Source organism: Saccopteryx leptura, chromosome X, assembly GCF_036850995.1.
Source record: "Saccopteryx leptura isolate mSacLep1 chromosome X, mSacLep1_pri_phased_curated, whole genome shotgun sequence".
Taxonomy (NCBI): Eukaryota; Metazoa; Chordata; class Mammalia; order Chiroptera; family Emballonuridae; genus Saccopteryx; species Saccopteryx leptura.
This window is the reverse complement of record NC_089516.1, coordinates 100501025-100527014: the sequence shown is the minus strand read 5'-3', so window position 1 is coordinate 100527014 and position 25990 is coordinate 100501025. Positions and strand designations below refer to the sequence as shown.

General features: G+C 40.8%; 1 protein-coding gene across 8 annotated transcripts in view; it reads right to left on the bottom strand.

Moving 5' to 3' along the window:
• TMEM164 (transmembrane protein 164) overlaps positions 1-25990 on the bottom strand; it is a 193897-nt gene that overhangs the window by 72255 nt on the left and 95652 nt on the right. Inside the window, exon 1 of one of the 8 annotated variants that reach the window (XM_066357505.1) lies at positions 10376-10625. The exons of the other annotated variants lie outside the window; for them this stretch is intronic. The gene's annotated coding sequence lies outside the window, so the exon portion shown is untranslated. Of the gene's footprint in view, positions 1-10375; positions 10626-25990 lie in introns of those variants that run through there. 8 annotated transcript variants of the gene reach the window in all.

The following is a 25990-nucleotide window of genomic DNA, read 5'->3' as shown; positions in this document are numbered from 1 at the left end:
TTCCCATTTCATTGATGAGGAAACCAGTTCAGAGAAGCAAAGTGACCTGATCAATGTCACACTTAAAGAGCCAAGATTCTAACCCAGGTTTATCTGACTCCAGACTCCAACTCTTACATCCATCTTGATGCCTTCTTTCAGAGCTTCCCTGCCACCATCCCTTGCAAAGATGACCTCAGGCAAAGAGTAAGCGGTGTTCCATTTTCCAGCCTTTTGGCTTCAGGGTTCTCCTATCACTTCCATCAACCACTGTCCGAGGCTTAATGTGCTTTCAGGGAATGACCAAGAAAAGAATGCTCTTAAGTCATGGCAGGCCATCACAGTCCCGCAGTTTAACAAGACTTGGCTTGGTCCATCAAAGGGAGGAGGAACACCCATACAATGCCTCTCCTACCCCCCCCCCCCCCCCCCCCCGCTGCCTAGCTTATTATGCTCTTACAGCAAGGTCACTCATGGGGATACTTCATGCTCTGAGAAACCAACTCCTGAAACTTCTGGCTCCAGCCTCACTACCTAGAGCAGGGCCATTAACAGCCACTCCAGGCCTCAGGCGAAGTCCAGTCTGGCCTAAGTGGGCCCTCCTATGTGGCCGACGCTCTGTATGATGCACTCAGCATAAGGGACTGTGGTGCCAGACTTCGCCATTTGCCTTAAATGCTGGCATTTACACAAGACCGATTAGAAATTGGGGCACCAAAAGTTCAATCTTGAGGATGATGTACTTGATCCCAAGGGCCTGTGGAAAGCCAAAGATAAAGATAAAACCAACCTCAAGATTGAAAACAACTGATAAATTTACTAGATAAAGACTGGCCTTGTTCTGAGTCTTCAAAAATAAGTTTCACACGCTACATATATGCCAAAGGGTGAATTACCTATAACATATAAAAGGTCTTGCATATCAATTACAAAAGTATCTAACATGTATTGAGCATTTCAATGTGCCAATCACTAAATTCAATTGTATCATCTCATCTAATCCGCACAAATTTCATTATAGACATCATCTTCAGTTGCACAGCTGAGAAAACCAAAGCACTACATGATTAAGTGACAAAATCACACAGATAGTTAAGTGGCAGAGGGAGAAGTCATACTCAGATGTCCCCAAGTTTCAAGCCTAAGTTTTTGCCACTACCCTGCTTCAAATCCATGACATGAAAATTACACATGTTTCATGTGTGCACGTGAGTGCATGAGTGTGTCATACTGCAGGACAGGTAGAAAAAACTTCTGGGATGCCAGTGAGGCAGCGAGGGTCATGCCTAAAGGCACAAGAACCCCTTGTGTATTTTGTGGTAAAAAAAACAAACTGTCTCTATTACACAGTGCACCTGCTCTTGACAGACCCAGGGCACAGCTCAACAGGTAAGCAACTGACCACATCAGAGGTCAAGGCTTTTGATTTCACTTTATACCCACCTCCAGCTTGACACCCAGATTTCTACTGGTTATGGGAAATGAATAACGGGCCATTAGAAGGTCCTGTGAGAGTTCCCTCATCTGAACAATGGGAACAATAAGAGTGCTAACTAATAACATTATAATCAGAAGTCAATATGTATAAAGTGCTTAGAAAAGTACATGGTACATAGTAAGACAGAGTCACTTACCAGCCTAGTGACTCTGAACAAGTCACGAAAAATATGTATGTCCAGTTTCTCCAATCTTAAAACAGGTCTAATAATAGTACCTAGCTGAAATGGTTGCTGGGGAAATTTAATGAGATATGATCACATAAACTGATTAACTTAGTGCCTAGGACATAGGAAACACTTAATACATGATAGCTATTATTATCTTTAATAAAACAATATAAATGAATATCACATTATTATTCATAACAAATACAGCTATTAAAACCTTCATGAGGTTATTTATATTTCCAATTTAGTACTTGATTACAATGAAGTACCAAAATATATGGAACAGATGACAAATTCTATGAGTGGCTACAAAGGTAAATCCATATAAAAGAATACTCAAAAGAAATATATAATATTATGAGCTGGACAAAAATAAAAATACAACATATCAAAAAGAATGAGACATTTAATTCTTTTTTGTGTGTGTGACAGAGACAGAGAGAAGGATAGATAGGGACAGACAGACAGAAAGGAAGAGAGATGAGAAGCATCAATTCTTTGTTGCGGCACCTTAGTTGTTCATTGATTGCTTTCCCATATGTGCCTTGACCAGGGAGCCTCAGCAGACTGAGTGACCCCTTGCTCAAACCAAATGAGCCCACGCTCAAGCTGACGATCTCAGGGCCTCGAACCTGAGTCCTCTGTGTCCCAGTCCAACACTCTATACACTGCACCACCACCTGGTCAGGCTCCCCTGATCATGTCTTTACTTCCTGGGGACCCGCAGTAATATCCCTTCTTTCCTTCCTGACATTGGCAATTTTTCTACTGTCTTTTTATCTATGTTATTCTGCATAGAGTTTTATCAATTGTATTAATTTTTTAAGAAGACAAACTTTTGGTTTCATTGATAGTCTCTATTTTTTAAAATTTCATTGATTTATGCCCTTATATTAAAAAAAAATGTTTTTTGTTGATTTGAGAGAGAGAGAGAGAGAGTGAAAGAGACAGGAACATAGATCTGTTCCTGTATGTGCCCTGACTGGGGATCAAACCAGCAGTCTCTGTGCTTCAGGATGACGCTGTAACCAACTAAGCTATCCAGCCAGGGCAATTTCTGACCTTATCTTTATTACTTCATTCCTCCTGCTTGCTTTGAGATTTTGCTTTTTTTTTTCTTTCTGTATTCTTAAGGTGGAAGTTTCGATTATTGATTTGAGACCACTTGAACCTGGGTCCTCCACATCCCAGTCCAATGCTCTATCCACTGTGCCACTGCCTGGTCAGGCTATAATCAAGGTTTTTTGAACTCCTGTTAATGTTTATATTTTGACTTCTTCCATTGAATTACAAATGTTCTTAATGGCATCTAGAATGAGGAATATTTTCAGGTTTTTTGTTTGTTTGTTTTGTTTTAAATTAAGTGAGAGGTGAGGAGGCAGAGACAGACTCCCATATGTGCCCCAACTGGGATCCACCCAACAAGCCCACTACTGGGCAATGCTCTACCCATCTGGAGCCTGTGCTCCATTGCTCTACAACCAAGCTATTTTAGCATCTGAGGCAAGGCCATGGAGCCATCCTCAGCACCTGGGGCCAATTTGCTCTAACCATTTGAGACATGGCTGTGGGAGGGAAAGAGAGATATTGAGACATGGCTGTGGGAAGGAAAGAGAGAGAGAAGAGAAAGAGAGAGAGATTGAGACATGGCTGTGAGAGGGAGAAAGAGAGAGAGAGATATTGAGACATGGCTGTCCAGCCAGGGCAATTTCCCTCCCACATGGCTGTGGGAGGGAAAGAGAAGAGAAAGAGAGATTGAGACATGGCTGTGGGAGGTTAAGAGAGAGAGAGAGAGAGAGAGAGAGAGAGAGAGAGAGAGAGAGAGAGAGAAAGGGGTGGAGAAGTAAATGGTTCCTACTCCTATGTGCACTAAGAATCAAACCTGGGACTTCCACACGCAGGGCCGCCACTCTACCACTGACCCAATGGGCCAGGGCCAGATGGTTTTCAATTAACTTACCTCAGATCTATTAGAGGAATAACTATCAATGGCAGCTATAACCTTAAAAAAGTATTTCTAAAAATAATACTTGAAAATTACTCCTTAATCCATGGGCTGCAGAATGGATGTTGTGTTAGCAGGCATAAAAACAACATTAATCTCATTGTATATCTATCAGAAATCTTGAGTGACTAGGTACATTGTTAGTGAGCAGTAATATTTTGAAAGGCACCTTTTTCCTGACCAGCAGCGATCTCAACAGTGGTCTTAAAATACTCAGTGACCACGTAGTTGATAGATGTACTGTCATCTGTGCCTTGGTGTTCCATTCGTAGATCACAGGCAGAGCAGATTTAGCATCATCATTAGGGGCCCTAGGATTTTTGGAGTAAGTGAACAACGTCTTCAACTTAAAGTCACCAGCTGCCATGAGCCCCTAGCAAGAGATTTAGACTGTCCTTTGAAGCTTTGAAGCCAGGCATTGAATTCTCTCTAGCTATGAAAGTCCTAGATGGTGTCTTTTTCCAATCTAAGGCTGTTTTATCTACACTGAAAATCTGTTGTTTAATGTAGCCACCTTCATTACTTATCTTAGCTAGATCTAGACAATCTGCTGCAGCTTCAACATTTGCACTTGTTGTTACACCTTGCACTTTTGTGTTATGGACAATGCTTCTGTCCTTAAACCTCACGAACCATCTTCTGCTCACTTCAAGCTTTTCTTATGCAGCTTCCTCAGTTCTCCCAGCCTTCATACAGTTGAAGAAAGGTAGAGCTCTGGTCTGGATTAAGCCTTGTCTTGAGAGAGTGCTGTGGCTGGTTTGATCTTCTATCCAGACCACTAACACCTTATCCATATCAGTCATAACACTGTTTCAGTTTATTTTTTTTTCATAGACAGAGAGAGAGTCAGAAAGAGGGATAGACAGGGACAGACAGACAGGAACGGAGAGATGAGAAGCATCAATCATTAGTTTTTCATTGTGTGTTGCGACAGCTTAGTTGTTCATTGATTGCTTTCTCATATGTGCCTTGACTGTGGGCCTTCAGCAGACCCTGTAACCCCTTGTGTTTCAGTTTTTTATCATGTGTTCACTGTAGCAGCACTTTTCATTTCCTTCAACAAATTTTCCTTTATATTCATAACCTAGCAGAATGGCACAAAGTCCTAGATTTCAGCCTACCCCAGCTTTAGACAGGCCTTCCTCATTAAGCTTAATCATTTCTATCTTTTGATTTAAAGTGAGAGACATGCGACGCTTCCTTTCACTTGAACACTTAGAGGCCATTGTAGGGGTATCAATGGGCCTAATTTCAAAATTGTTGGGTCTCAGGGAATAGGGAGGCCCAAGGGAAGGGAGAAAGATAGGAGAATGGTCAGTCCATGAAGCAGCCAGAACACACATATTTTTCAATTAATTTTTGTGTTTTATGTAAGTGCAGTTCATGGTGTCCCAATAAAATTATAATTGTAAATTCAAAGAGTACTGATCACAGATCATATAGCAAATATAACATTTAACGTTACTGTTTTATGTTATCATTAATAATAATAGTAACATCAAAGTCACTGATGACAGCCCTGTCCAGCTAGCTTAAGTTGTTACAATGTCACCCCCATACACAAACGTTGTGGCTTTAATCTCAGTCAAGGCACATACAGGAGCAGATCGATGTTTATGTCTCTCTCTCTCCTTTCCTCTCTCTCTAAAATCAATCAATAAAAAAATTTTAAAAATTCACTGATTACAGATCACCATAACAAATATAGTAATGAAATATTCCAAGAATTACAAAAATGTGACACAGAGACAGAAAGTAAGCAAATGCTGTTGGAAAACTGACAGACTTGCTCGAGGCAGGCTTGCTACAAACCTTATAAAAATGCAGTATCTGTGAAGTACAATAAAATGAAGCTTGTCTGTAAGTCAGAAATGTTTATAAGGACAAAGGACATTATATACTAATGAAAGGTTTAATACAACAAAAATATTACGAGTATTTACATATCTAATAATGAGTCATCTAAAGACATAAAGCAAAAAATAACAGAATTGAGGGGCGAAATAGACAATTCTATGATAATAGTTGGAAACTTCAATACTTTACTCTCAATCATAAAACAGCCACAAGAAAAACAAGGAAGTAGAAAACTTTTTTTTTTTTACTTATTTATTCATTTTAGAGATAGGAGAGGAGGGGGGGAGGAGCAGGAAGCACCAACTCCCACATATGCCTTGACCAGGCAAGCTTGGGGTTTCAAACCAGAAACCTCAGCATTCCAGGTCAATGCTTTATCCACTGCGCCACCACAGGTCAGGAGGAAGTAGAAGACTTAACCAACAAAATAAACACCTACATCTAGCAGACATAAACAGAAAACTCTACCAAACAATAACAGAATTCACATTATTCTCAAGTGTATACGAGACATTTCCCAGGATAAACCCTATTTTAGGCTACAAAAGAGGACTGAATGAATTTTTAAAAAATAGATACAAAAAGTACCTCCTTTAACCACAACAGGATGAAGTTAGAATCAGTAACAGAAGTAAAATGGAAAAATTCACAAATCTGTGAAAATTAAACATCACTCTTGAACAACCCATTGATCAAAGAAAAAAAGTCACGTGGGAAATGAGAAAATGAAATGCAATTCAAAATCACAAGATACTATCTCACACCATTAAAATGGCTATCAAAAAACAAAGAATAAGTAATGTTGGCAAAGCTATAGACATAAAATGTGTATACACTGTTGGTGGGAAGGTAACATAGTACAGCTCCTGTGTAAAAGAATACAGCATCTCTTCAAAGCATTAAAACCAGGATTACCATGTGATCCAGCAAATCCACTTCTGAGTATAAAGCCCCAAATTTGCAAGCTGGGTCTCTACAGAATACTTATACAGTACATCCATGTTCACAGCAGCATTATTCACAATAGCTAAAATGTGGAAGCAACCCAAGTGTCCATTAACAAAGCAATACACAGACAAATGTGATATATATATATATATACATACACAATGGAGTATTATTCTGACACACTCTACAACATGGAAAAATTGTGCTACAAGATGGATGAACCTTGACTTTATGCTAAATGAAATAGGTCAGTCACAAAAGACACATACTATATGGAGGGGGCACTAGCTCTACAGGTGTCCGTGTGGAAAAAATATAACTAAACAATAATACAAGAATAAACTATGTGTGTCATGTACTTATGACTGAAAATCTTCTTTTGTTCACCCCTTAGATTACACTTAAATGCAGTACCTACCTAGAGTAGTAAAAATCACAGAACAGAACGCAGAAAAGCGGCTGCGAGGGGTTGGGGGAGGAGGGAATGGGATTTAGTGTTTCCCCGAGCACAGAGCTTCTGCTTTAGCAGGAAAACAGTTCTGGAGATGGATGCTGGTGATAGTTACACAACAATGAGTGTACTTAACGCCATTAAACTGAACACTTCAAAATGATTAAGACATTATCATTTTATGTTGTGTGTTTTACCCTGAAAATTTAAAAAAAAATCTCAAAGAACTCTGCACCAAAAAAAAAAAAAATCCATTTTACTTTATAATTAAATAAAATTCAAAAACATGAGAAGCAAAGAGCTGAGCTCCCCCAACCTGAAATAAGTGATCATAGATTCTAAGCCTTTTAAACAATGTTTTTCACTCTAGTCTTTTTTTTCCCATAAAATTTTCCAACACACAGAGTAGAAAAGCATTACGAACCTGTGTCCATCCTCCTGGTTTAATCACGTGAACATTACTGAATCAGTTAAAGCCCTGTGCACCCTCACTGAATATCTTCCATCTCAACTCTCTAAGCGGGGGAAACCTTTCTTCTGAAGTAATAGAATTCTGTGCTGCCTACGTTTTATGTTTATTGCATTTGTATGTATCCACAAACCATTTATTTTATTGTTTCACATTTATCCCCTTAAAAAGAGATACATTATATAGATACAGATATATAGATATAAATATGATATATATAGATATATATATATATCCTTCTATAAATTATATTTTCACTCATGGCTTCATTTAATTATCCATGTTGATGCATGTACCTATTTCATCTGTAATCTGTTTTTTCACTGCTATATTTCTTCATGTGTACAAATATATCAGAAGTTATTTAGTCATTTTCATGTTGATGGACATCTGAATCTACTCTTTCCTTTCAGCTAGCAATAGCTCCATTTCTACGGCCCCAGAACCCAGCTCCCTCCCCTCTGCCCTTCTGTTTCCATCACCTTTTGGTCTGAGGGCGTGTACTTTTTGCCCATTGTGTGAGGTCATGTAGCAAAGAATGCAGCTAAAATCTTTCATTTTTTTAACTTACATATCAGAAAGCATGACAAAAACAGCTGAATCTAGGCTGAGCTTATTTAAGTTTTCAGTGTCCTTCCCTGTTCACTGTTTTTCATGTTTGAAAATTGGCAGTATAAAGGTTGGACAGTAAAAATCAAGTAAGGAAAACAAACCAATACAAAAGGAGGGCTGGCTGTTTTTGCCTGTGGCTGCAACAGGTGGTTTCCCACTTCCTGGCTGAGGACCGAATGGGGCCAGAGAACTGCAGGGCCTCCAGAACATTTTTTCTAGTGAAGTTCAGGAAGTTGAACAAAGCCCCCATCCAGAAGGTGCTCAACTAATAACAGGGGCCACTGACTGAATGGAGTTTTCATTCTAAAATTCTGTGAACCCGAATGAAAGCAATGTTCATTCCCTGGGTCCCTAATTCTAACAGGGAGATAAGCAAACAAACAGTAAAACATCAAGACAAGGATGTGATAGATGATTAACATTTATGGGTTATTAAGGTCTAGATGTATTAGGCCCCGTGCCAAGAGATTAACATAGATCATCTAATTGTCACTACCACTCAAGGAAGTAGGTACTATCCATAGCATTCTTTTACAAATTGGGAAATGGAGTCTGAGACCTTAAAACCTGCTCAGAAGGCTTAAAAAGTGGCAGAACCACAAATATAACTTAATTTCATCTCATCTCCTCCCACTGCACTATTCAAGATTGCTTCAAAATATATCTATCCGACAAATCAAATATCAAATAACAGGGCACTGTTTGAATACATCAAGATTATGTTCATCCAAATGATGAAATTGCTATAAAGTCATTAGAAATCATACTTAGAAAAAATGCTGACAGGAAAACAATTATAGTTGATCAACTTTTAATATATTAAGAAGTAGCATACATAGAATAATCCTTATTTTATTTGTTAAAGATGGGTATAGCCCTGGCCGGATTCCTTGGTTGGTTAGAACATTTTCCCAAAGCACAGAGGCTGCCGGTTTGATCCCCAGTCAGGGCACACAAAGGAACAGATCAACGTTCCTTTCTCCCTCTCTCGCTCTCTCTTTGTCTCTCTCTAAAATCAATAAAATAAGCATTTAAAAATAACATTAAAATTTAAAAACGGGTACATACACACAGAAAACTGGGAGAAATTATATTAACATATTAACAGAGGAATAATCCATTATTCTTATTTTCATCTTTACTGCTTTCTGTAATATTCAATGTTTTCCTTACAGTGATCATGGATTACTTTTATAATGAAAATAAAACATTTCTACTTCTTCACTATTTGTTGCACAGCTGCTATATATCTTGCCCAAACCTTATCTATTATGCTGTACTAATTTTTTTTTCTGGGATTGCTCTTGCCCAATACACAGCATGGTAGACTCCTCACTCGGCTTTCGTAAGGACTGGGTGGACGGACAAAGTAAAAAGCAGACAAAAATGATCAGTCCACATTCCTCTACTCTTTACTGCTTTCCAAGCTTTCCCAGATGGGATGAGTTATCTAAATCTTCAGCATTCCTTTTGCCCAGAGATCACATATATCCAAACACATGTTTAAAGCAGAGCAGCCCAAGAGAAAGAAAAATAGCAGTTCCTGCTCTGGGAACCTTCAGAGAAACTTCCGGGAGAGGATTTGGAGAGACGAATATACTAAATCAGAAAATGTGTTCCGAAACTAGAGAAGCCAAAGCTCCCTAGGAGAGAACAAAATTGAATATGCACACATGGGAAGGAAGGCAACAGCCCGTCTATTTCTCAGGGGACGCGACCTGTGAACAATCTGAAAGCTTCTTCCCTTTGCCAAGCATTAACGAAAGAACATGTATAAATTCAAGGCAACAAGTGGACAGTTTGATGGCTCCTAGAAAAGCAGACACCCGAGCAGCATTCCACATAAGAAAAGCAATTGGTTTCTGTGAACTGCTGCTTACTTACTGTGGATTTTCTGTGTTCCTGGTTTCTACCTTTTTAATCTGCAGCATTCATATGTATGACTTTCTGCCCTTTGCCAAGAACAGTCTTAATAAAGCTTCAGGTCACAGGCAGTCTCCCAAACACTTTTTATCAGTAATGAGTCCAAAGCTAAGCTAAAAAGCTGCTCTTTTAAAGGGTCCAGAGCGGCTGATCTGTTGAGCACTGGGCAAGGGGATGCTCAGATGATAAAGCCATTCTGAGACTCTCAAGACACAACGGTTCAGCCTGAGCCCATCCTATGAACTCAGAACAATCCTGGAGATATGCATCTGCCTGGGGAAAGTTCTGATCTTTAAAAATTTGACAGTTATAATACATGGACTCTAGAAAGAGAGAGTCACAGGGCAACTGAACTCTCATAATATGTGGCCCAAAGGCTTACCGGTTATCAATCTTGCAATGCCAAGATCACATGTCAGACTACTCTAATTCCCCTCAGCAACCCCCATGCTTCTCGCACCTACCTTGGCTCACACCAGCCTATAGTCCTCTCCCCATCCAGCAATGCACCCCCTGCTGTCTGCCACACAGATGAAATTTCATCTCATCTCCTTCAAAAGCCACTCCAGACTGAGTCAGCAGATAGTCATGACCAAACAATCCAACTTGCATCACAGCTCCACTCCTTTCCAGGTGTACATGAAAATAAGCGAATTTAAAGGTTTCTGTATTCTTGGGGGGGAGGGGACTATACCCCTCCCTGAGACAGAAGACGTCTGCCAGCTCTCTCCTATCCACTTTTCTTACCAGCGCAGCGTGGTGAAAGCGTCCTCTGCCATTCAAAATGCACCACTCACTGGCTCACTCCATGAGCTCCCCCGCCCTGGCAGCGCACACTTGAATAACCAGGCACATTAAGCCGTGGTTGTTCACCAGACAGCTAAATTGTCTAATCATAATCTATGGCTGGGGAAATCTTAACAGCTATCCCCTTTCCTTCATTTACTTCAAAATATCCCAGCTCAGAGAGGACAGTTTCAAAAGGCTGATTTCTCTAAGAGGCTTCAGCCCTTTTGTGAAATCAAGAATTTCACCTTTCCTGAAAACAGCAGCCATCGCCCCGGCCAGGTTGATCAGTGGGTTAGAATGTCGTCCCCACATGCCAAGGCTGCAAGTCTGATCCCCGCTCAGGGCACATACAGAAATCAACCAGTAAATACATATTGAAGTGGCACAAACTAATGTCTGTCCGTCTCTCTCTGTCTCTCCCTTTCTCTCTAAAATCAACCAATCAATCAATAAGTAAAATTTAAAACAGCAGTCATGAAGCCAAAGAGAAAGCTGAAAACTAGGAGGTCAACTGCACTCAGAGTCCTCTGTGGCAGCGGACCCATGGTGACGGGCAAAGGGAAGGGAGCACTTGCAAACAGGATGAATGCACTCTCCTTCCGCCTAAAGAACAGACAGACCCCAGAGACACTTGGGAACTCCAAACACAGCTGCACTGCCCGAAGTTGCTCCCAGACACCTCAGATAGGCTGCAGTTCACCTGAATGGTGGTGTCTTCCGTCCTAGCCTCGCTATCAGCTATACAGCAGATCTCAGCTTTCCTCCCACTTTGTCCTTACATTGGGAGTTAATACAAACAGACACTGATACGTTAACTGTGCTCTAATAACAGCGTTAAACACACCAGAGTCCCACTCCCCCAGTAGATGCGATTAGGACTTTAGATGCTTTCAAGATCTTGATCATGCTGAGGGCTGCCAGGCTAGCTCTGGAAAGGAGGAGAATCCTCTCCACACCACTGAGAGAATCACTTGGAGTACTGAAGGCAGCACTGTTTCCATATGTGAAGGGCCCGGGTTTCCAGCTGACAAAGAGTCCTGATGGCACAGGAGTCCTGGCAAGCAGGTTCAAAAGCAGCTGACTCAGACTAGTGGCTGTTCTTTTTTATCCAGTGAGTCTGTTACTAACTAAAATGTTAGGATTTTCTAGCTTTGGGAAGAAATCAGGTCATCTACAGGAAGTGTCACCAGTCACTGAGAGGGAAGGACTGGCTGGCTTTTAAGTTGCATCTGATATGAATACTTCTGACAGCTACAGAGGTTTCCCCAGACTGCGGAGTAGAAAGTCTCCGCTCTGATTCTCATGCAAAAAAGTGTGACTGTGAACTCCTGAGTATCTCTGTCCCTAAATACCAGGGGATGATGTCACCAAGGTGAGCTGTAGCTTTCCAGAACCACCCCACCCCAACCCTACTAAACTATTCCTTTGAAAGACCAGAGAAATCTGTCCTACTATCTTTGAGCTTATTAACAAAGTCACTGTATTGTACTCATGCCATTTCCTTCTCCTTCCTTCCCTCCTCCGCCCTCACTCTCTTCCTGCTAGATTTAATTGCTCTAAACTCAGGGTCAGAAAAACATGTTTCTCCTGTTTGGGGAAGTGCTAAATATACATAACATAAAATTTATTATCACAGTATTTAAGTATATAGTTCAGTTACATTATGTATATTCACATTGTACAACAGTCACCATCATCCATCTCCAGAATTTTTTCATCTGGTCTTCCTGTTTTAGTAACACAGCCAAACTCATTCATTTACATATTGTCTACGGGGCTTTCATGTTACAACAGTTACATAGTTTAGTTAAAACAGAGGCCATATGACCCTCAACTTCCAAAATATTTACTAACTGCTCCTTTACAGAAAATGGTTGCCAACCTCTGCTCTAAACAAATATATGCACCAGATTTCTAGTTTAAAAGAACACTTAGCTAACAGCCACTAACATAGCCTCTCCTCGCTTTCCACTAAACCTATAAAGAAACAGGAAATGACAGAACTCCCCAAATCACTGAAAACTTAGATTGATAGTCATCTTATTACAAGAAACTGTGGAAAAATCTCTATTAACAACAAGCCTAATGCTGAAATGAGAACAAAAGCAATCTGTGGTCAATTCACGCAGGAGAAACCTGAAACAAGAGAGAAAGACACTGAGACTTTCAGCCACTGTTGAACTCATCACTTAGAAATCAAAAGTTCATCATCTAGTAACCAGCAAACTGGACAGCTGTATCTCCACTACAGGGCTACTACTTTGCCGGGAAGGGAAACCACCAATTCTCCAAACTGGTCTCCATCCACTGGAGACTCCTACGCCAACCAATCAGAGAGCTGATGTGATGGCACTGGGGCTGTCACACAGCATCCTGGCAGTGGGAGACTTCACAAGTAAAACTCACGTAGCAATTCATGTGGGAGATTGTAGTTTCTCTCATACTTTATCTGGTCAGAGTAATCAGAGAACCTAGTACTATAGTGAGAGTAATCAGCTCCATACAGACCCAGCAAAACACAGATGAAGCCTTTAGACACTGGGAACAGGACTGGAAGCTCTGGACATCAAGCTGCCAGCCAAGAGGAGTGATGAGAACAGGTTGTAACTGACACAAAAGAACACATGAGAAGGATCAAAAGCTCCCCACATACCCTTTGGTTTGACAAGTAATAAACAAATCCTCCTTTAATGTGCATAACCATACCCACCAAAACAGTATGGTTCCTATGAAAACTTCTGGCTGCGGCAGAGAAACGCCTTGGAGCAAGCACAGAAGTCTGAATTTAGTATGTGAACTAGAAAAAAAAATGTCTGAGAAAACTGAACTTCAATAGAATGCAAGAAAATATGGGCTCTATAAAAACAGGTATAGAAAGCCATTAGAATAAAACATATTGTGAGAGAAACACAACAAACTGGGGTAAAAAGAGCTCAGCAAAACAAGGAGGAAATACAAAAAAAAATACATTGTAGTGTTAATGTAGGCAGGTAGCTAGATATTAATAGGGAAAGAGAGCAAAGGGAGTTAGACATTATATTTTATCAAACTTGAAAAGCCTGCTTCAGAAAGAAGCTTCAGCATTCCATTTACAATTTGGACACCCCAGGGAATTGTCCAGCTAAAGAGATTAACACTCCCTCCCAGTGGTGGGATTCAAATAATTTAACAACCAGTTCTCTGTCCTAATGATGGTTTCAAGTATAAAAACACAATATACGACAGGTAGTTTATTATTTCATGCATTTAATGCTTAAATAAGAATAAAAGAGGTATATGAAACTAGATTATAACAGTTTTAAAATATTAAAAAATATTAAATAATAACTGACAAAAAACAGTAAAACTTTATTTAAGGTATTTCCATATTGCTTCTTGACTGGCGTCCTCACTTGCAATTTTTTTTACCTATAGACCAGTGGTTCTCAACCTGTGGGTCGCGACCCCGGCGGGGGTCGAACGACCAAAACACAGGGATTGCCGGGGTATTTTCCGATGGCTTTAGGCAACCCCTGTGTTTTGGTCGTTCGACCCCCGCCGGGGTCGCGACCCACAGGTTGAGAACCGCTGCTATAGATGGAATGAACATTACTACGGGCACTTAGAATACGCTGTTGCACAGACGAACATTAAAAGAGTAAGGAATATCAATTTGTGATTTTCACATTGGGGGGCTACCCAGGCACCCACCTTAGAGAGAACCCTGATGACAAGTGCCATTTTAACAACCAGTTCACCGAACTCAACAAAAAGGTATCAGTTCTTATGAACCAGTGTGAACTGGCTGGGTCCCACCACTGCTCCCTCTCTCACCTATGCAGGGAGAAATAACAGACTTTCCGGCACCCCAGGAAAAATTCCCAGGGTAAAACCAATTCATATCCAGACTATTATGGTGGAAGGTGTTTCTGTGTTTCCACTTAAGGCATCCACAGAGGCTTGTCAGTCTAGCCTAGAATAAGGATTGGTTAGTGGGAGGAATCAATACAAGCCCAGAAAAATTTTAAAGAAATTGACTGGTTGGCTTAAAGGAAAGCTAGTCCTGCCTGACCTGTGGTGGTGCAGTGGATAGAGCATAGACCTGGAACGCTGAGGTCGTTGGTTTGAAACCCAGGCTTGCCAAGTCAAGGAACATATGAGAAACCATCAATGAACAACTAAAGTGAAGCAATGATGTGTTGATGCTTCTCACCCACCCACCCCTCTAAAAATCAATAAATAATATTTTTACAAAAGGAAAGCTAGTCCTTCCCAGCCTGAAATAAAAACACAGGCTTAACAAGGCGCTCTTTATATCTCTCTTTCTCTCTCTCTCTCTCTCTGCCTGCTTGGAAACAAGCTAGCCTCACTTGTTTGTTCACGGGGTCTCCAAGAAGCAGTCATGCTGTGTGGGCTGGCAGCTGGATGCTCTCCCACGTAGAGGATTTGAGCAGCGCCTGGACTGAACTAAACTTCAATATGGGCTAAACCATGGTGCAAAATATCTGAACTTTGGATTGTATACTGGGCTTAATGAAGATAAGGCTGGACTTTTTCCTTGGCAGGACAGACGTAAATGAGCCATTGAAATGTGTGAGCAAACTTCTATTGCAGCTATGAAAAAAAACTTACTGCAACAACTCAAGCTTCTCCATATGTGAGTTGTTTGCAATTTATTTCTGTCAACACCACAAACAAACCATGTCAGAACCCACATCAGAAACAGCAAAATTAAAATTCACATTGGAGATGACTGAGAGCAAAATCAATCGAATTTATAGCATGGAAGCCAAATCTGAAACTCTTTCAAGCATGCAGAAAAAAGGAAAGCTGACCTTAGAGATTCAACAAAGGTTGTTTATTAGGAAATCTATTAATATAGCATGCAAAATAGGGAAGTCAAATGAGAAAACCCAAATGAACCTCTCAGCAGTCTCAAAAATCATTAGGTAAATTCAGCAACAATTCTGATTTTTAAATAAATACGTAGAATTTAAGAATATAAATTCCTTAACATTATAAAGAACTTCTAATGAAAACCACAACTGCCCTGGCCAGTTGGCTCATTGGGTAGTGTCGGCTCAGCATGCAGACGTCCCAGGTTCAATCCCCAGTCGGGGCACACAAGAGAAGCAACCATCTGCTTCACCTCTCTTCCCTCTCCCCTTCCCTCCTCACTCTCTCTCCCCCTCTCTCTTCTCCCTGCTCTCTTCCCCCCTCTCCAGCCTCCTCTCTTTCCCTCTCACAGCCAGGGGCTCGACTGGTTCGAGCACGGCATTATTTACAAGTTAGAAAGGATTCTGGGGGAAACATTTACTGCAAAGGTGACAAAAATTAACACTCGTCACATATAGATCAATTCATGGAGATCAACGAGGAGGGCAATACCCCTATATAAAAAGTTGGCAGAGCCCTGGCTGGTTAGCTCAGTGGTAGAGCATCAGCCTGGCGTGCGGGAGTCCCGGGTTCGATTCCCGGCCAGGGCACACAGGAGAAGCGTCCATCTGCTTCTCCACCCCTCCCCCTCTCCTTCCTCTCTGTCTCTCTCTTCCCCTCCCGCAGCCAAGGTTCCATTGGAGCAAAGTTTGCCTGGGCACTGAGGATGGCTCTGTGGCCTCTGCCCCAGGCGCCAGAATGGCTCTGATTGCGGCAGAGCGACAGCCCAGATGAGCAGAGCATCACCCCCTGGTGGGCATGCCAGGTGGATCCCGGTTGGGCGCATGCGGGAGTCTGTCTGACTGCCTCCCCGTTTCCAACTTCAGAAAAATACAAAAAAAAAAAAAAAAAAGTCGGCAGAGAACATGAAGTGAAATTCACAGATTAAAAAATATAATGAGTAATAAGAATAACATGTATGTGTTTGGAACTTTTTTTTTAGCAAGAGAAAGAGAGAGAGAGGGTTAGACTGGGATGGATGGACAGACAGACAGGAAGGGAGAGAGATGAGAAGCATCAATTCTTCATTGTGTAACCTCAGTTGTTCATTGAGTGCTTTTTCATATGTGCCTTGACTGAGGGGCTCTAACTGAGCCAGTGGCCCCTTGCTCAAGCCAGTGACATTGGGATCAAGCCAGCGACCGTGGGGTCATGTCTCTGATCCCACGCTTAAGCCAGCCACCCCATGCTAAAGCTGATGAGCTCTTGCTCAAGCCCGTGACCTCAGGTTTTGAACCTGGGTTCTCTGCATCCCAGGGCAACACTCTATTCACAGTGCCACTACCTGGTCAGGCGGAATTTTCTATAATAAAATGTGAAGGGGAAAAAAAAGTGAGGAAAAAGGCAAGCAGGGAAAAATAAAGAAGACACAAGGGAGATGTGGGGGAACTGGGGAGTAACTGGCTACACTGCTACACCACCCTTTCCTCTCCCTTAGGTTTGCAAAAGGGAATCTTATTTATTAAGAACCAGTGAGGAAGGTTAGTTCATATTATGGGACTGGGCATGTTTGCTAAAGGTAATTGTGAGAGGTAACTATTTTTTTTTTAATCTCTGAAGAAGTGGTCAATTTTTGCTTGGATGCTAAGTATCACTTACTTAGCGAAGATGTTTCTAAGCTACTCAGAAATAACAGAAGTTTAGGACCTTCTTGGGTATGCTAAAGTATCTCACTGAAAACATGTCTCAATCAGAGCGTCTGGGTATCCTGCTTGCTTAAGAAGGGCTAGTTCTTCAAACCAGTGACATCTCTGATCTCCTCACAATTTCCAGACATGCTTTCTCCTTGAATATCCCAGTAATGTGAATTAAAGTGTTTAAATGTGCAAAGAAAACTGAGTTATTTTCTTCTTCTATCTTTAGCTTGCCCACCTTTAGCTAAAATTTAAGAATAGGTTTCCATTTTAAAATTCATCTTAAGGCATAAATATAAATTTCTAAACCATAAAGATTAAATATAAATTATATTACAATTCCATCCATCAACAAAATGTTTCATGGGTTAAAGGATAGAGCATCAGCCCGGGATGCTGAGGACTCAATGTTCGAACACCAAGGTCCTCAGCTTGAACGCAGGCTCACCAGCTTAAGCACAGAGTCACCGGCTTGAGCGTAGGATCATAGACATGACCCCATGGTCGCTGGCTTGAGCTCAAAGGCCGCTGGTTTCAAGGCCAAGGTCACTGGGGTCGCTGGCTTGAGCAAGGGACCACTGACTCTGCTGCAGCTCCCCGGTCAAGGCACATATGAGAAAGCAATCAATGAACAACTAAGGAGACTAAGGAGCTGCAATGAAGAGTTGTTGCTTCTCATCTCTCTCTACCTTCCTGCCTGTCTGTCTCTCTTACTCACTCACTAAAAAAATAAAATAAAAATAAAATGTTCCATGAATTAAATATTACTTATAGTTATTCAAATATTTATATGACCTAATCTATTATAATTTTAGCCAATAAAGCCAGTTTTGGCTAAAATTTTCAGGTGGATTAGATATTTTTATCTAGACTGTACTTCCACCATTTTTAATTTCCTTCCACTTAATACACTAGATGTTACCATAAATGCATACCCAATATCTAAAGAAACCATATTAGACGGGTAACTTTTTTTCAGTTAATAGCAGGAAACACAGAATGGTTTCTAAGAACATATTGATTTCAGTTACACCTAAGTGAGGAAAATAATTATGTGGCTTAGATATTGAGGGTGCTGATAGATAGCTCTTCAGTAAAGAACCACTCAAAATAGCCAAATAAATAAAAAGAAGATGGCTCAGATTCAAACGGACACAGGACAGTGCTGCATGTGCAGACGCAACAAACAAGCAATTCTGGTGCTGCTATGCCAGCATCTACTGAAGAGAAGCCCAGAACAGGAAGGGTAAGAGGCCTTCAGAGGTTGAAAGCAGCCAGCCTGGAATTTAAGATTCAGAGCTATTACAGATCAAAAGAGCACCATGCCCACCGTGGCTCGGTAGCTCAGTTGGGTAGAGCATCGTTCTGATAGGCCAAGACTGTGGATTTGATCCCCAGTCAGGGCACATACAAGAATCAACCAATGAATGTATAAATAAGTGGTACAACAGATCTCTCTTCTGTCTCTGTCTCTCTCTCAAAAAATAAATAAATTTTTAAAAATTTCAAAAGAGTACCATGCCCAAGGTTGCTGTAGTGGTGGACCAGGCAGAATCCCCTCCAATCTTAGCTTCGTGTTATGAATGCATGCTTTCCACTTAGCAAATCACGTGCCAACTACAGGGTACATAAATGAAGCACATTGGGAGCCAGCCAGAACACTGGGGAATGGTCTTTCTTTCTTGTCAAGAGTGCCATGAGGACCCTGTGGAGAAGCCTATCCCAAGCCCACTCCAAAGAAAATTGCCAGCCCCTGCCTAGCATGGGGCATGAAGACTGCTGGGCACATCATACCCCTTTCCTGCAGTGACTAGGCATGCCACCATGAAGAACTCGCCAGCCTCTGCTTAGCTGGGAAGCAGACAAATTCATGCATGGCCAGTTCAGTAAAGGGCCAATAAAAACAAAACAAAACAAGACAGAACAGAACAGAACATCAAGAGACAAGTATACAGTGATCATCGGTGAACTCACAGAACACACTGGCATAAAGACCACAGGAGTGCCTACATTGAGATTTAGGAAATTTTAAATAGGATGTTTTTGTGGTTTTAACCCTTTAAGTAAAAATAAAATAGCAGAAAATATTCACTTAAGCAACATAAAGTTGTGATTAGGAGGACTGGCTCTGGAGTCACAAAGACATTGGCTCAAATCCCAACTGCTTCAATTATCAGCCATGTTACATCACTAAAATTTTCTGAAACTGTTTTCTTCTCTAACTGGGGATACAATTTGTACCTTCCACATAGTTTTGTTGGAAGAATTAAATCAGATAATACAGGGTAAGTGATTCCAGCTGTGCCTAGGAACACAGTAACCCTGATTATGTGCATCAGCAGGAAAAGGAAGAATGAGAACCCTGCCTCTACCACTCTGTAATTTTCGCCAAATAATTTAATATCTCTTAGCCCCAACAGCTTTCTTTTGTAATATGGATAATGTTTTCCTTATTTCACAGCATTATTTAAAGGATTAAACGAGAACATTTAAGACCAATTGCTTTGAAAACAGTAACAAGCTATACAATTGTAAGGTGCTTTTTTTAATTGATTTTAATTTATTGTGTTTACATAGATTCTAGTGTTACCCCGAGTGCATCCCCCTCCCCCGTATTCCCCTCAACATCTCTTTTGCCCCCTCCTCATACCGCCCTCCCCCCTTCCCTTCTGTCCTCTTTTCCTCTGGTCCTTTGATCTCTCCATTTCAATTCTGTTGCTCAGTTTACATTGTTCCTTGGATTCCTCAAATGAGTGAGGTCATATGATATTTTTCTTTTTCTGCCTGGCTTATTTCACTTAACATAATAGTTTCCAAGTCCATCCATGTTGTCGCAAAAGGTAAGATTTCCTTCTTGCTCATGGCCATGTAGTATTCCATTGTTTATACAGTGGTACCTTGAGATACAAACAGACCAACATACAAATATTTTAAGATATGAGATGCGACTCAGTTCATATTATTGTTGGAGATCCAAGCGAAATTCCGAGATACGAGTTGTGATTCGGGAAGTTGCCGCTAGTTGGCGCATTGGCACATGGGTCCAGTATCAGCAGTTTGATACACGAGTTGACTGACTTACGAGCTCGGTTACAGAACAAATTAAATTCGTATCTCAGGGTACCACTGTATGTACCACTGCTTTTTAATCCACTCGTCCACTGATGGACACTTGAGGTGTTTCCAGATCTTCACTATTGTGAACAATGCTGCCATAAACATGGGGGTGCATTTTTTCTTTTCAAACAGTACTTTGGTGTTCTTGGGGTATATTCCTAAAAGTGGGATAGCTGGGTCAAAAGGCAGTTCAATTTTTAATTTTTTGAAGAATCTCCAAACTGTTTTCCACAGTGGCTGCACCAGTGCATTCCCACCAGCAGTGCAGGAGGGTTCCCTTTTCTCCACATCCTAGCCAGCACTTATTCTGTGTTGTTTTGGTGATGAGCGCCATTCTGACTGTTGTGAGGTGGTATCTCATTGTGGTTTTAATTTGCATTTCTCTAATGATAGTGATGTTGAGCATTTTTTCATATGCCTATTGGCCATCTGTGTGTCCTCTTTGGAGAAGTGTCTATTCATTTCTTTTGCCCATTTTTAGATTGGATTGTTTGTCTTCCTGGTGTTGAGTTTTACAAGTTCTTTATAAATTTTGGTTATTAACCCCTTATCAGACATATTGTCGAATATGTTCTCAGGTGGAGTTTTTTAAGAGCTGTCTACTTTCTAAAATACTGATTTTTAACTTTACATTGTATTGATATTTGTATACAATGGAATAATATGCACTCATAAAAATTATGTCTGGTAAAAACTTAGATGAATCTCCAAGGAATTATGCTAATTTAAAAAAGGTAATCCTAAAGGTGTCATACTATATGGTTCCATTTACATAATATTCTTGAAACAACAAACTTACAGACATGAAGAACAGATTAGTTGCCAGGGGTTAGGCAGAGGTCTCAAACTCGCGGCCCGCGGGCCGCATGCGGCCCGCCGAACAATTTTGTGCGGCCCACAGACTAATCCACGAACTACAGTTTCTGGTCGTTTTGTGACACTGAAAAGTGTTGCGTAACAGTTGCCTTTTGTAGACCTAGTGCGGCCCGCCGAACGGCTGTGATCTTGCTCTGCGGCCCACATGCTGAGTTGAGTTTGAGACCCCTGGGTTAGAGAGAGGATTATCTGGGAAGATAATGGATGTGGTTATGAAAGGGCAACAGGAAAGATTCACACAGTGATAGAACAGTTCAGTACCTTGACTGTATCAATGTCAACATCCTGGTTGTGATATTGTATTATAATTTTGCAAGACCTACTAGAGGAAATTAGGTAAAGGGTATAAGAGATCTCTTTGTATTTTTCTTGTAACTAAATCCATATTATTATATGATACAATAAAATGATATAGTATGATATTGTTATATAGTTATCACACAATAAAAAGCTTAATTAAAATGATGCACACAATATATTTGTAATAAAACGGGGAAAACTTATCATTAAGTGAGCAAAGCAGAATAAAAACCTATAATTAGCCCTGGCTGCATAGCTCGGTTGGTTAGAGTGTCAACCCAATACGCAAAGGATGCTGGTTCAATCCCCAGTCATGGCACATACAGAAACACGTGGGTGTTTCTGTTTCTCTCCCTTCTTCTCTCTAAAATCAGTAAAATAAAAATTTTAAAAACTATAATTAAAGAAGACAAAATAAAGGAGCAAATATACATCTTAAAAGATAAGAAAAAACAAGAAGAGAAAAATCAATAAAGATAAAAAATCTAAAAATTAAGTAAAAAAATACATGAAAATAACAAAGTAAAAAAAAAATATACATCCAAAACCAGGTTCTAGAAAGCAACCAAAAATAAAGTGCTTATTAACATGATTAAAATATAAAATATAAGAGAGAAAACACAAAAAACATAACAGATAAAGCTTAAGAAAGAAGACATGGCTATAAGTGAGAAGATACATTTTAAAATTATAAATTAAGAAGACAATACATGCTCAACTAAATGCACGACAACAAATTTGTAAACTTTCAATACATGGGTCATTTCACAGCAAAATACATTATGACTAAAACTGACCCAAAAAGATTCAACATAGAGGACATTGGAAAGGTAAATAAAAGGTCTACTAAATGAAAAAGACACTAAGACCAGATGTATTTCATATTAAGTTTTATCTGATCTTTAAAAAAACATATACTTTTTTAAGGGTAATTCAAGTATTTCAGGCCAGAGAAAAAGAAGGCACATTCTGCAGTTCAGTATACATAGCCACCATAATTTTAACCCTTAACCATGATGAAAAAAATACCTGTCTTATGAGCACCAAGGCAAAGTTCTAAATAAAAGACTGATGAATAGAATCCAGCAGTTTATCAAAATAGTAATAAACTAGGATTGCAGGGTTTATTCCAATAATGTGTCTATCAACACAAATCGTATCAAAAACAAAAATGAAAAAGACACAATAAGCAAACACTGAAAAAGCATTTGACAAAATAAAGCAACCATTGCCTTTTAAAATATTTCCAAGTAACTGTGCAAAGTATTTAAATATAATAGGCTATCTTACAGATGCCACCCACAAATATTGAGGAACACAGAAAACATTTCAATTGAAAATCGGTTTTAGACAGAGTAATCCCCCAGCACTATTATTTAACTCTGTGGGTTGAATATCTTACAAATGTAGAAACATAAGAAAACAAAATAACTGAAATAACAAGTGAAAAAAGGTGAAAAAAAGAAAAAAATTACTAATATAAACAAGAGACTTTGATAAGACAGCTAGAGATTGAATTGGTTTTTTTTTTTTTAATTCAATAACCTTTCTCTATTCTAAAATGAAGCACTTAGGAATAGAAAGAACAAAAATGTTCAGTTTATAATGAAAAATGGGAAAAGGAAAGCTATTAATTATTTAACAAAATCTGTATCAAAAATGTCATGTAGCCCTGGCCGGTTGGCTCAGTGGTAGAGCATCGGCCTGGCCTATGGAAGTCCCCGGTTCGATTCCCAGCCAGGGCACACAGGAGAAGCGTCCATATGCTTCTCCATCCTTCCACTTCTCCTTTCTCTCTATCTCTCTCTTCTTCTCCCACAGACAAGGCTTCATTGGAGCAAAGTTGACCCGGGCACTGAGGATGGCTCCATGGCCACCGCCTTAGGTGCCAGAATGGTTCCAGTTGCAACAGAGCGATGCCTCAGATGGGCATGCCAGGTGGATCCTGATCAGGCGTATGCGGGAGTCTGTCTCTCTGCCTCCCTGCTTCTCACTTCAGAAAAATTTTTAAAAATTTTAAAAAGTCATGCAGTCAACTTATAAGGATAAATGTAATTGAAAGACATAAAACAACATCTAAGTAAAGGGGGAATTACCATTTATTAGATAAAATAACTATATATTTTAAAAATCAATTTTCATAAAGCTGAAATATAAATTTAATGCAATTCTAGTTAGAATCCCAATGGGCGGACTGTTTGAATGAAAATGATCTGAAGTTGTATGTAAAAAAAATGCCAAAAAATAGCCAAGAGAATTATTTTTCTAGCTAATATAATCAAACCAATATGATCTGTGTAAACAGTAGACAAATAAATGAAACAGAGTAGAGAAGTCATAAATGTATACTAATATATAAAAAGTTTACAAGGATCCAAGATGCTGGTATAGTCAGCAGATATTACACTTACATCCTCCCAGGATCAAACTGGAATTACAGCTAAAATATAGAGTAATCAACCTGAATAATCAACCAGCTGAAGAATAGCTGAAGAGAAGTCTGAGAGCCAAGGATTTACAGAAGAAGTCGTGTTCCAGACTGGAAGGAAGGAACAGAGACGCAAATAGGACTGGCCTGGCTCCTACAAGCAACAGTTGACATTCTGGGCAGATATCTCAGCTGTGAGGATTCCCCCTGAGAAGTGTGGGGTCTCAACCTCAAGTTAAGCTTCCCAGCACCGAGCACCAGAGTCAGAAAGAAGTGTCCACATTACGTCTGGCTGTTAAAATTAGCAGGGACTCTGTCTACCAGAAAGAGACGAGAGACTGCTAGAAACCCAGGAGCCCTCTTGAAAAACCAACACAAAAAATCTCATTTGCAGCCCCCTGCCTGGGCTCTGGCATAGGGAGGGCAGAGTGGACTACAGTCACGTGACAAAAGAGCTGAAGGAACAGCTACCACAATATCTGTGCTAAGTCATTCTCCCACACATGTGCCATCTTTTTTCTTTTTTTTAAAGATTTTATTAATTGATTTTATAGGGAGGAAGGATGAGAGCTATTTGCTTCACCCTAGCTGTTCATTGGTTGCTTGTTATATGTGCCTTGACAGGGCAAGCCCAGGGTTTTGAACCAGTGACCTCAACATTCCAGGTCAGTGTTCTAGCCACTGTACCACCACAGGCCAGACAGGTGTCATCTTTCTTAAGTGCGGCACAGCCCGCCATACAGCATCACCCTGGAGGAATGCAATATCCACACACTTTGGACTCCTAGTCACACCACCCTGCGGGGCTCACACCTAGTGGAGGAGTCAGCTGCCTGGGGCAGAGATGTAGAGAACTGAGAAAACTTGGGGAGTGTCAGTGATTGAGTTGTGTAATTTTGAGTTGAGGGCCACTTCCTCAACTTTCACCTGAACCTGACTGGCACCAGTCCCTCACGGGACATCTGCTAGCCCCGCTCTCTGGGCTCCCAGGGACCGCACCCTATCAAATCCTGATGGCTTCACCCTGCTGAGGTCCGGACAGAACCCAGGAAAGACTAAGTAGTATGGCTATGGGGCAGGGGCTACACTGCACCTCCCATCAAGCCTTACAGGCACCTCCCCCTTACAGGAGACTGACTAACCCTACTCTCCAAACTCCTGGCAGACCAGCCCTGCAGAGATCAGGTTCCTGGAAAATCCAGGACACAGTTGTGTGGCTCTAGGAATGGGGGCATTTATCCCTTGCATGCCTGACCTGTGCAGAGACCTCCCTTCTCATGGCCAAATATTGGTTTCTTTGTGCCTGATAAACTCTGCTGGCCTCATCCTGATAACACCCTGAAACCCTGCCCCACTACAAAGGTGCCCAAGTACCCAGTGGGTGGCAGTTATACCCTGGGACATTTGCTAAGGGGCCTCAGGCCCAGCACTGGCACCAATTCTGAACCTGTATCAGTCAAAAATCTGTATCGGTGAGGTGAATGCTAATCATCCCTAATTGGTCAATCCTTAAGAACCTACCACATACAGCTTGAGTTCTGCCAGAGGCTCTTTCAGTGACTAAGCCTAGCAGGCAGCCAGAAGGTGGAGGCAGGCCAAGGTAGACCTCGTGGTGCCTTGAAACTTTTGCTGACCTGCCCCTGGACCTGGTGCTTGTAAAATCTGACCTTGGCACATGGTTTGGTACTCCTTGTGCACACCCAGGCCCAGAAGAGGCAGCCACAAACTTTGCATTCCTTTGAGTTCAAAACAACTTGCCCAGGGCCAGTCATAGGGAGCATCTGATATTGGCCTGCAACAGAGTCCCACCCAAGAGGCCCCCCAGAACCAATACCCCCAGGGCCAGCTTCAAAAAACATCAGAGCAGGATCCAATTAGCTTTAAATGTGGCATATCCAAAGGGAGATCTCATCAGGCACCTGACCCTGTTACGTGAATTTGGTTCATGTAGGCAGGACCTGCACAGCAGCTTGTACAAAGTGGTCAGGGCCGTCCTCACAGTCAGCCAGCTTCAAGTTCAA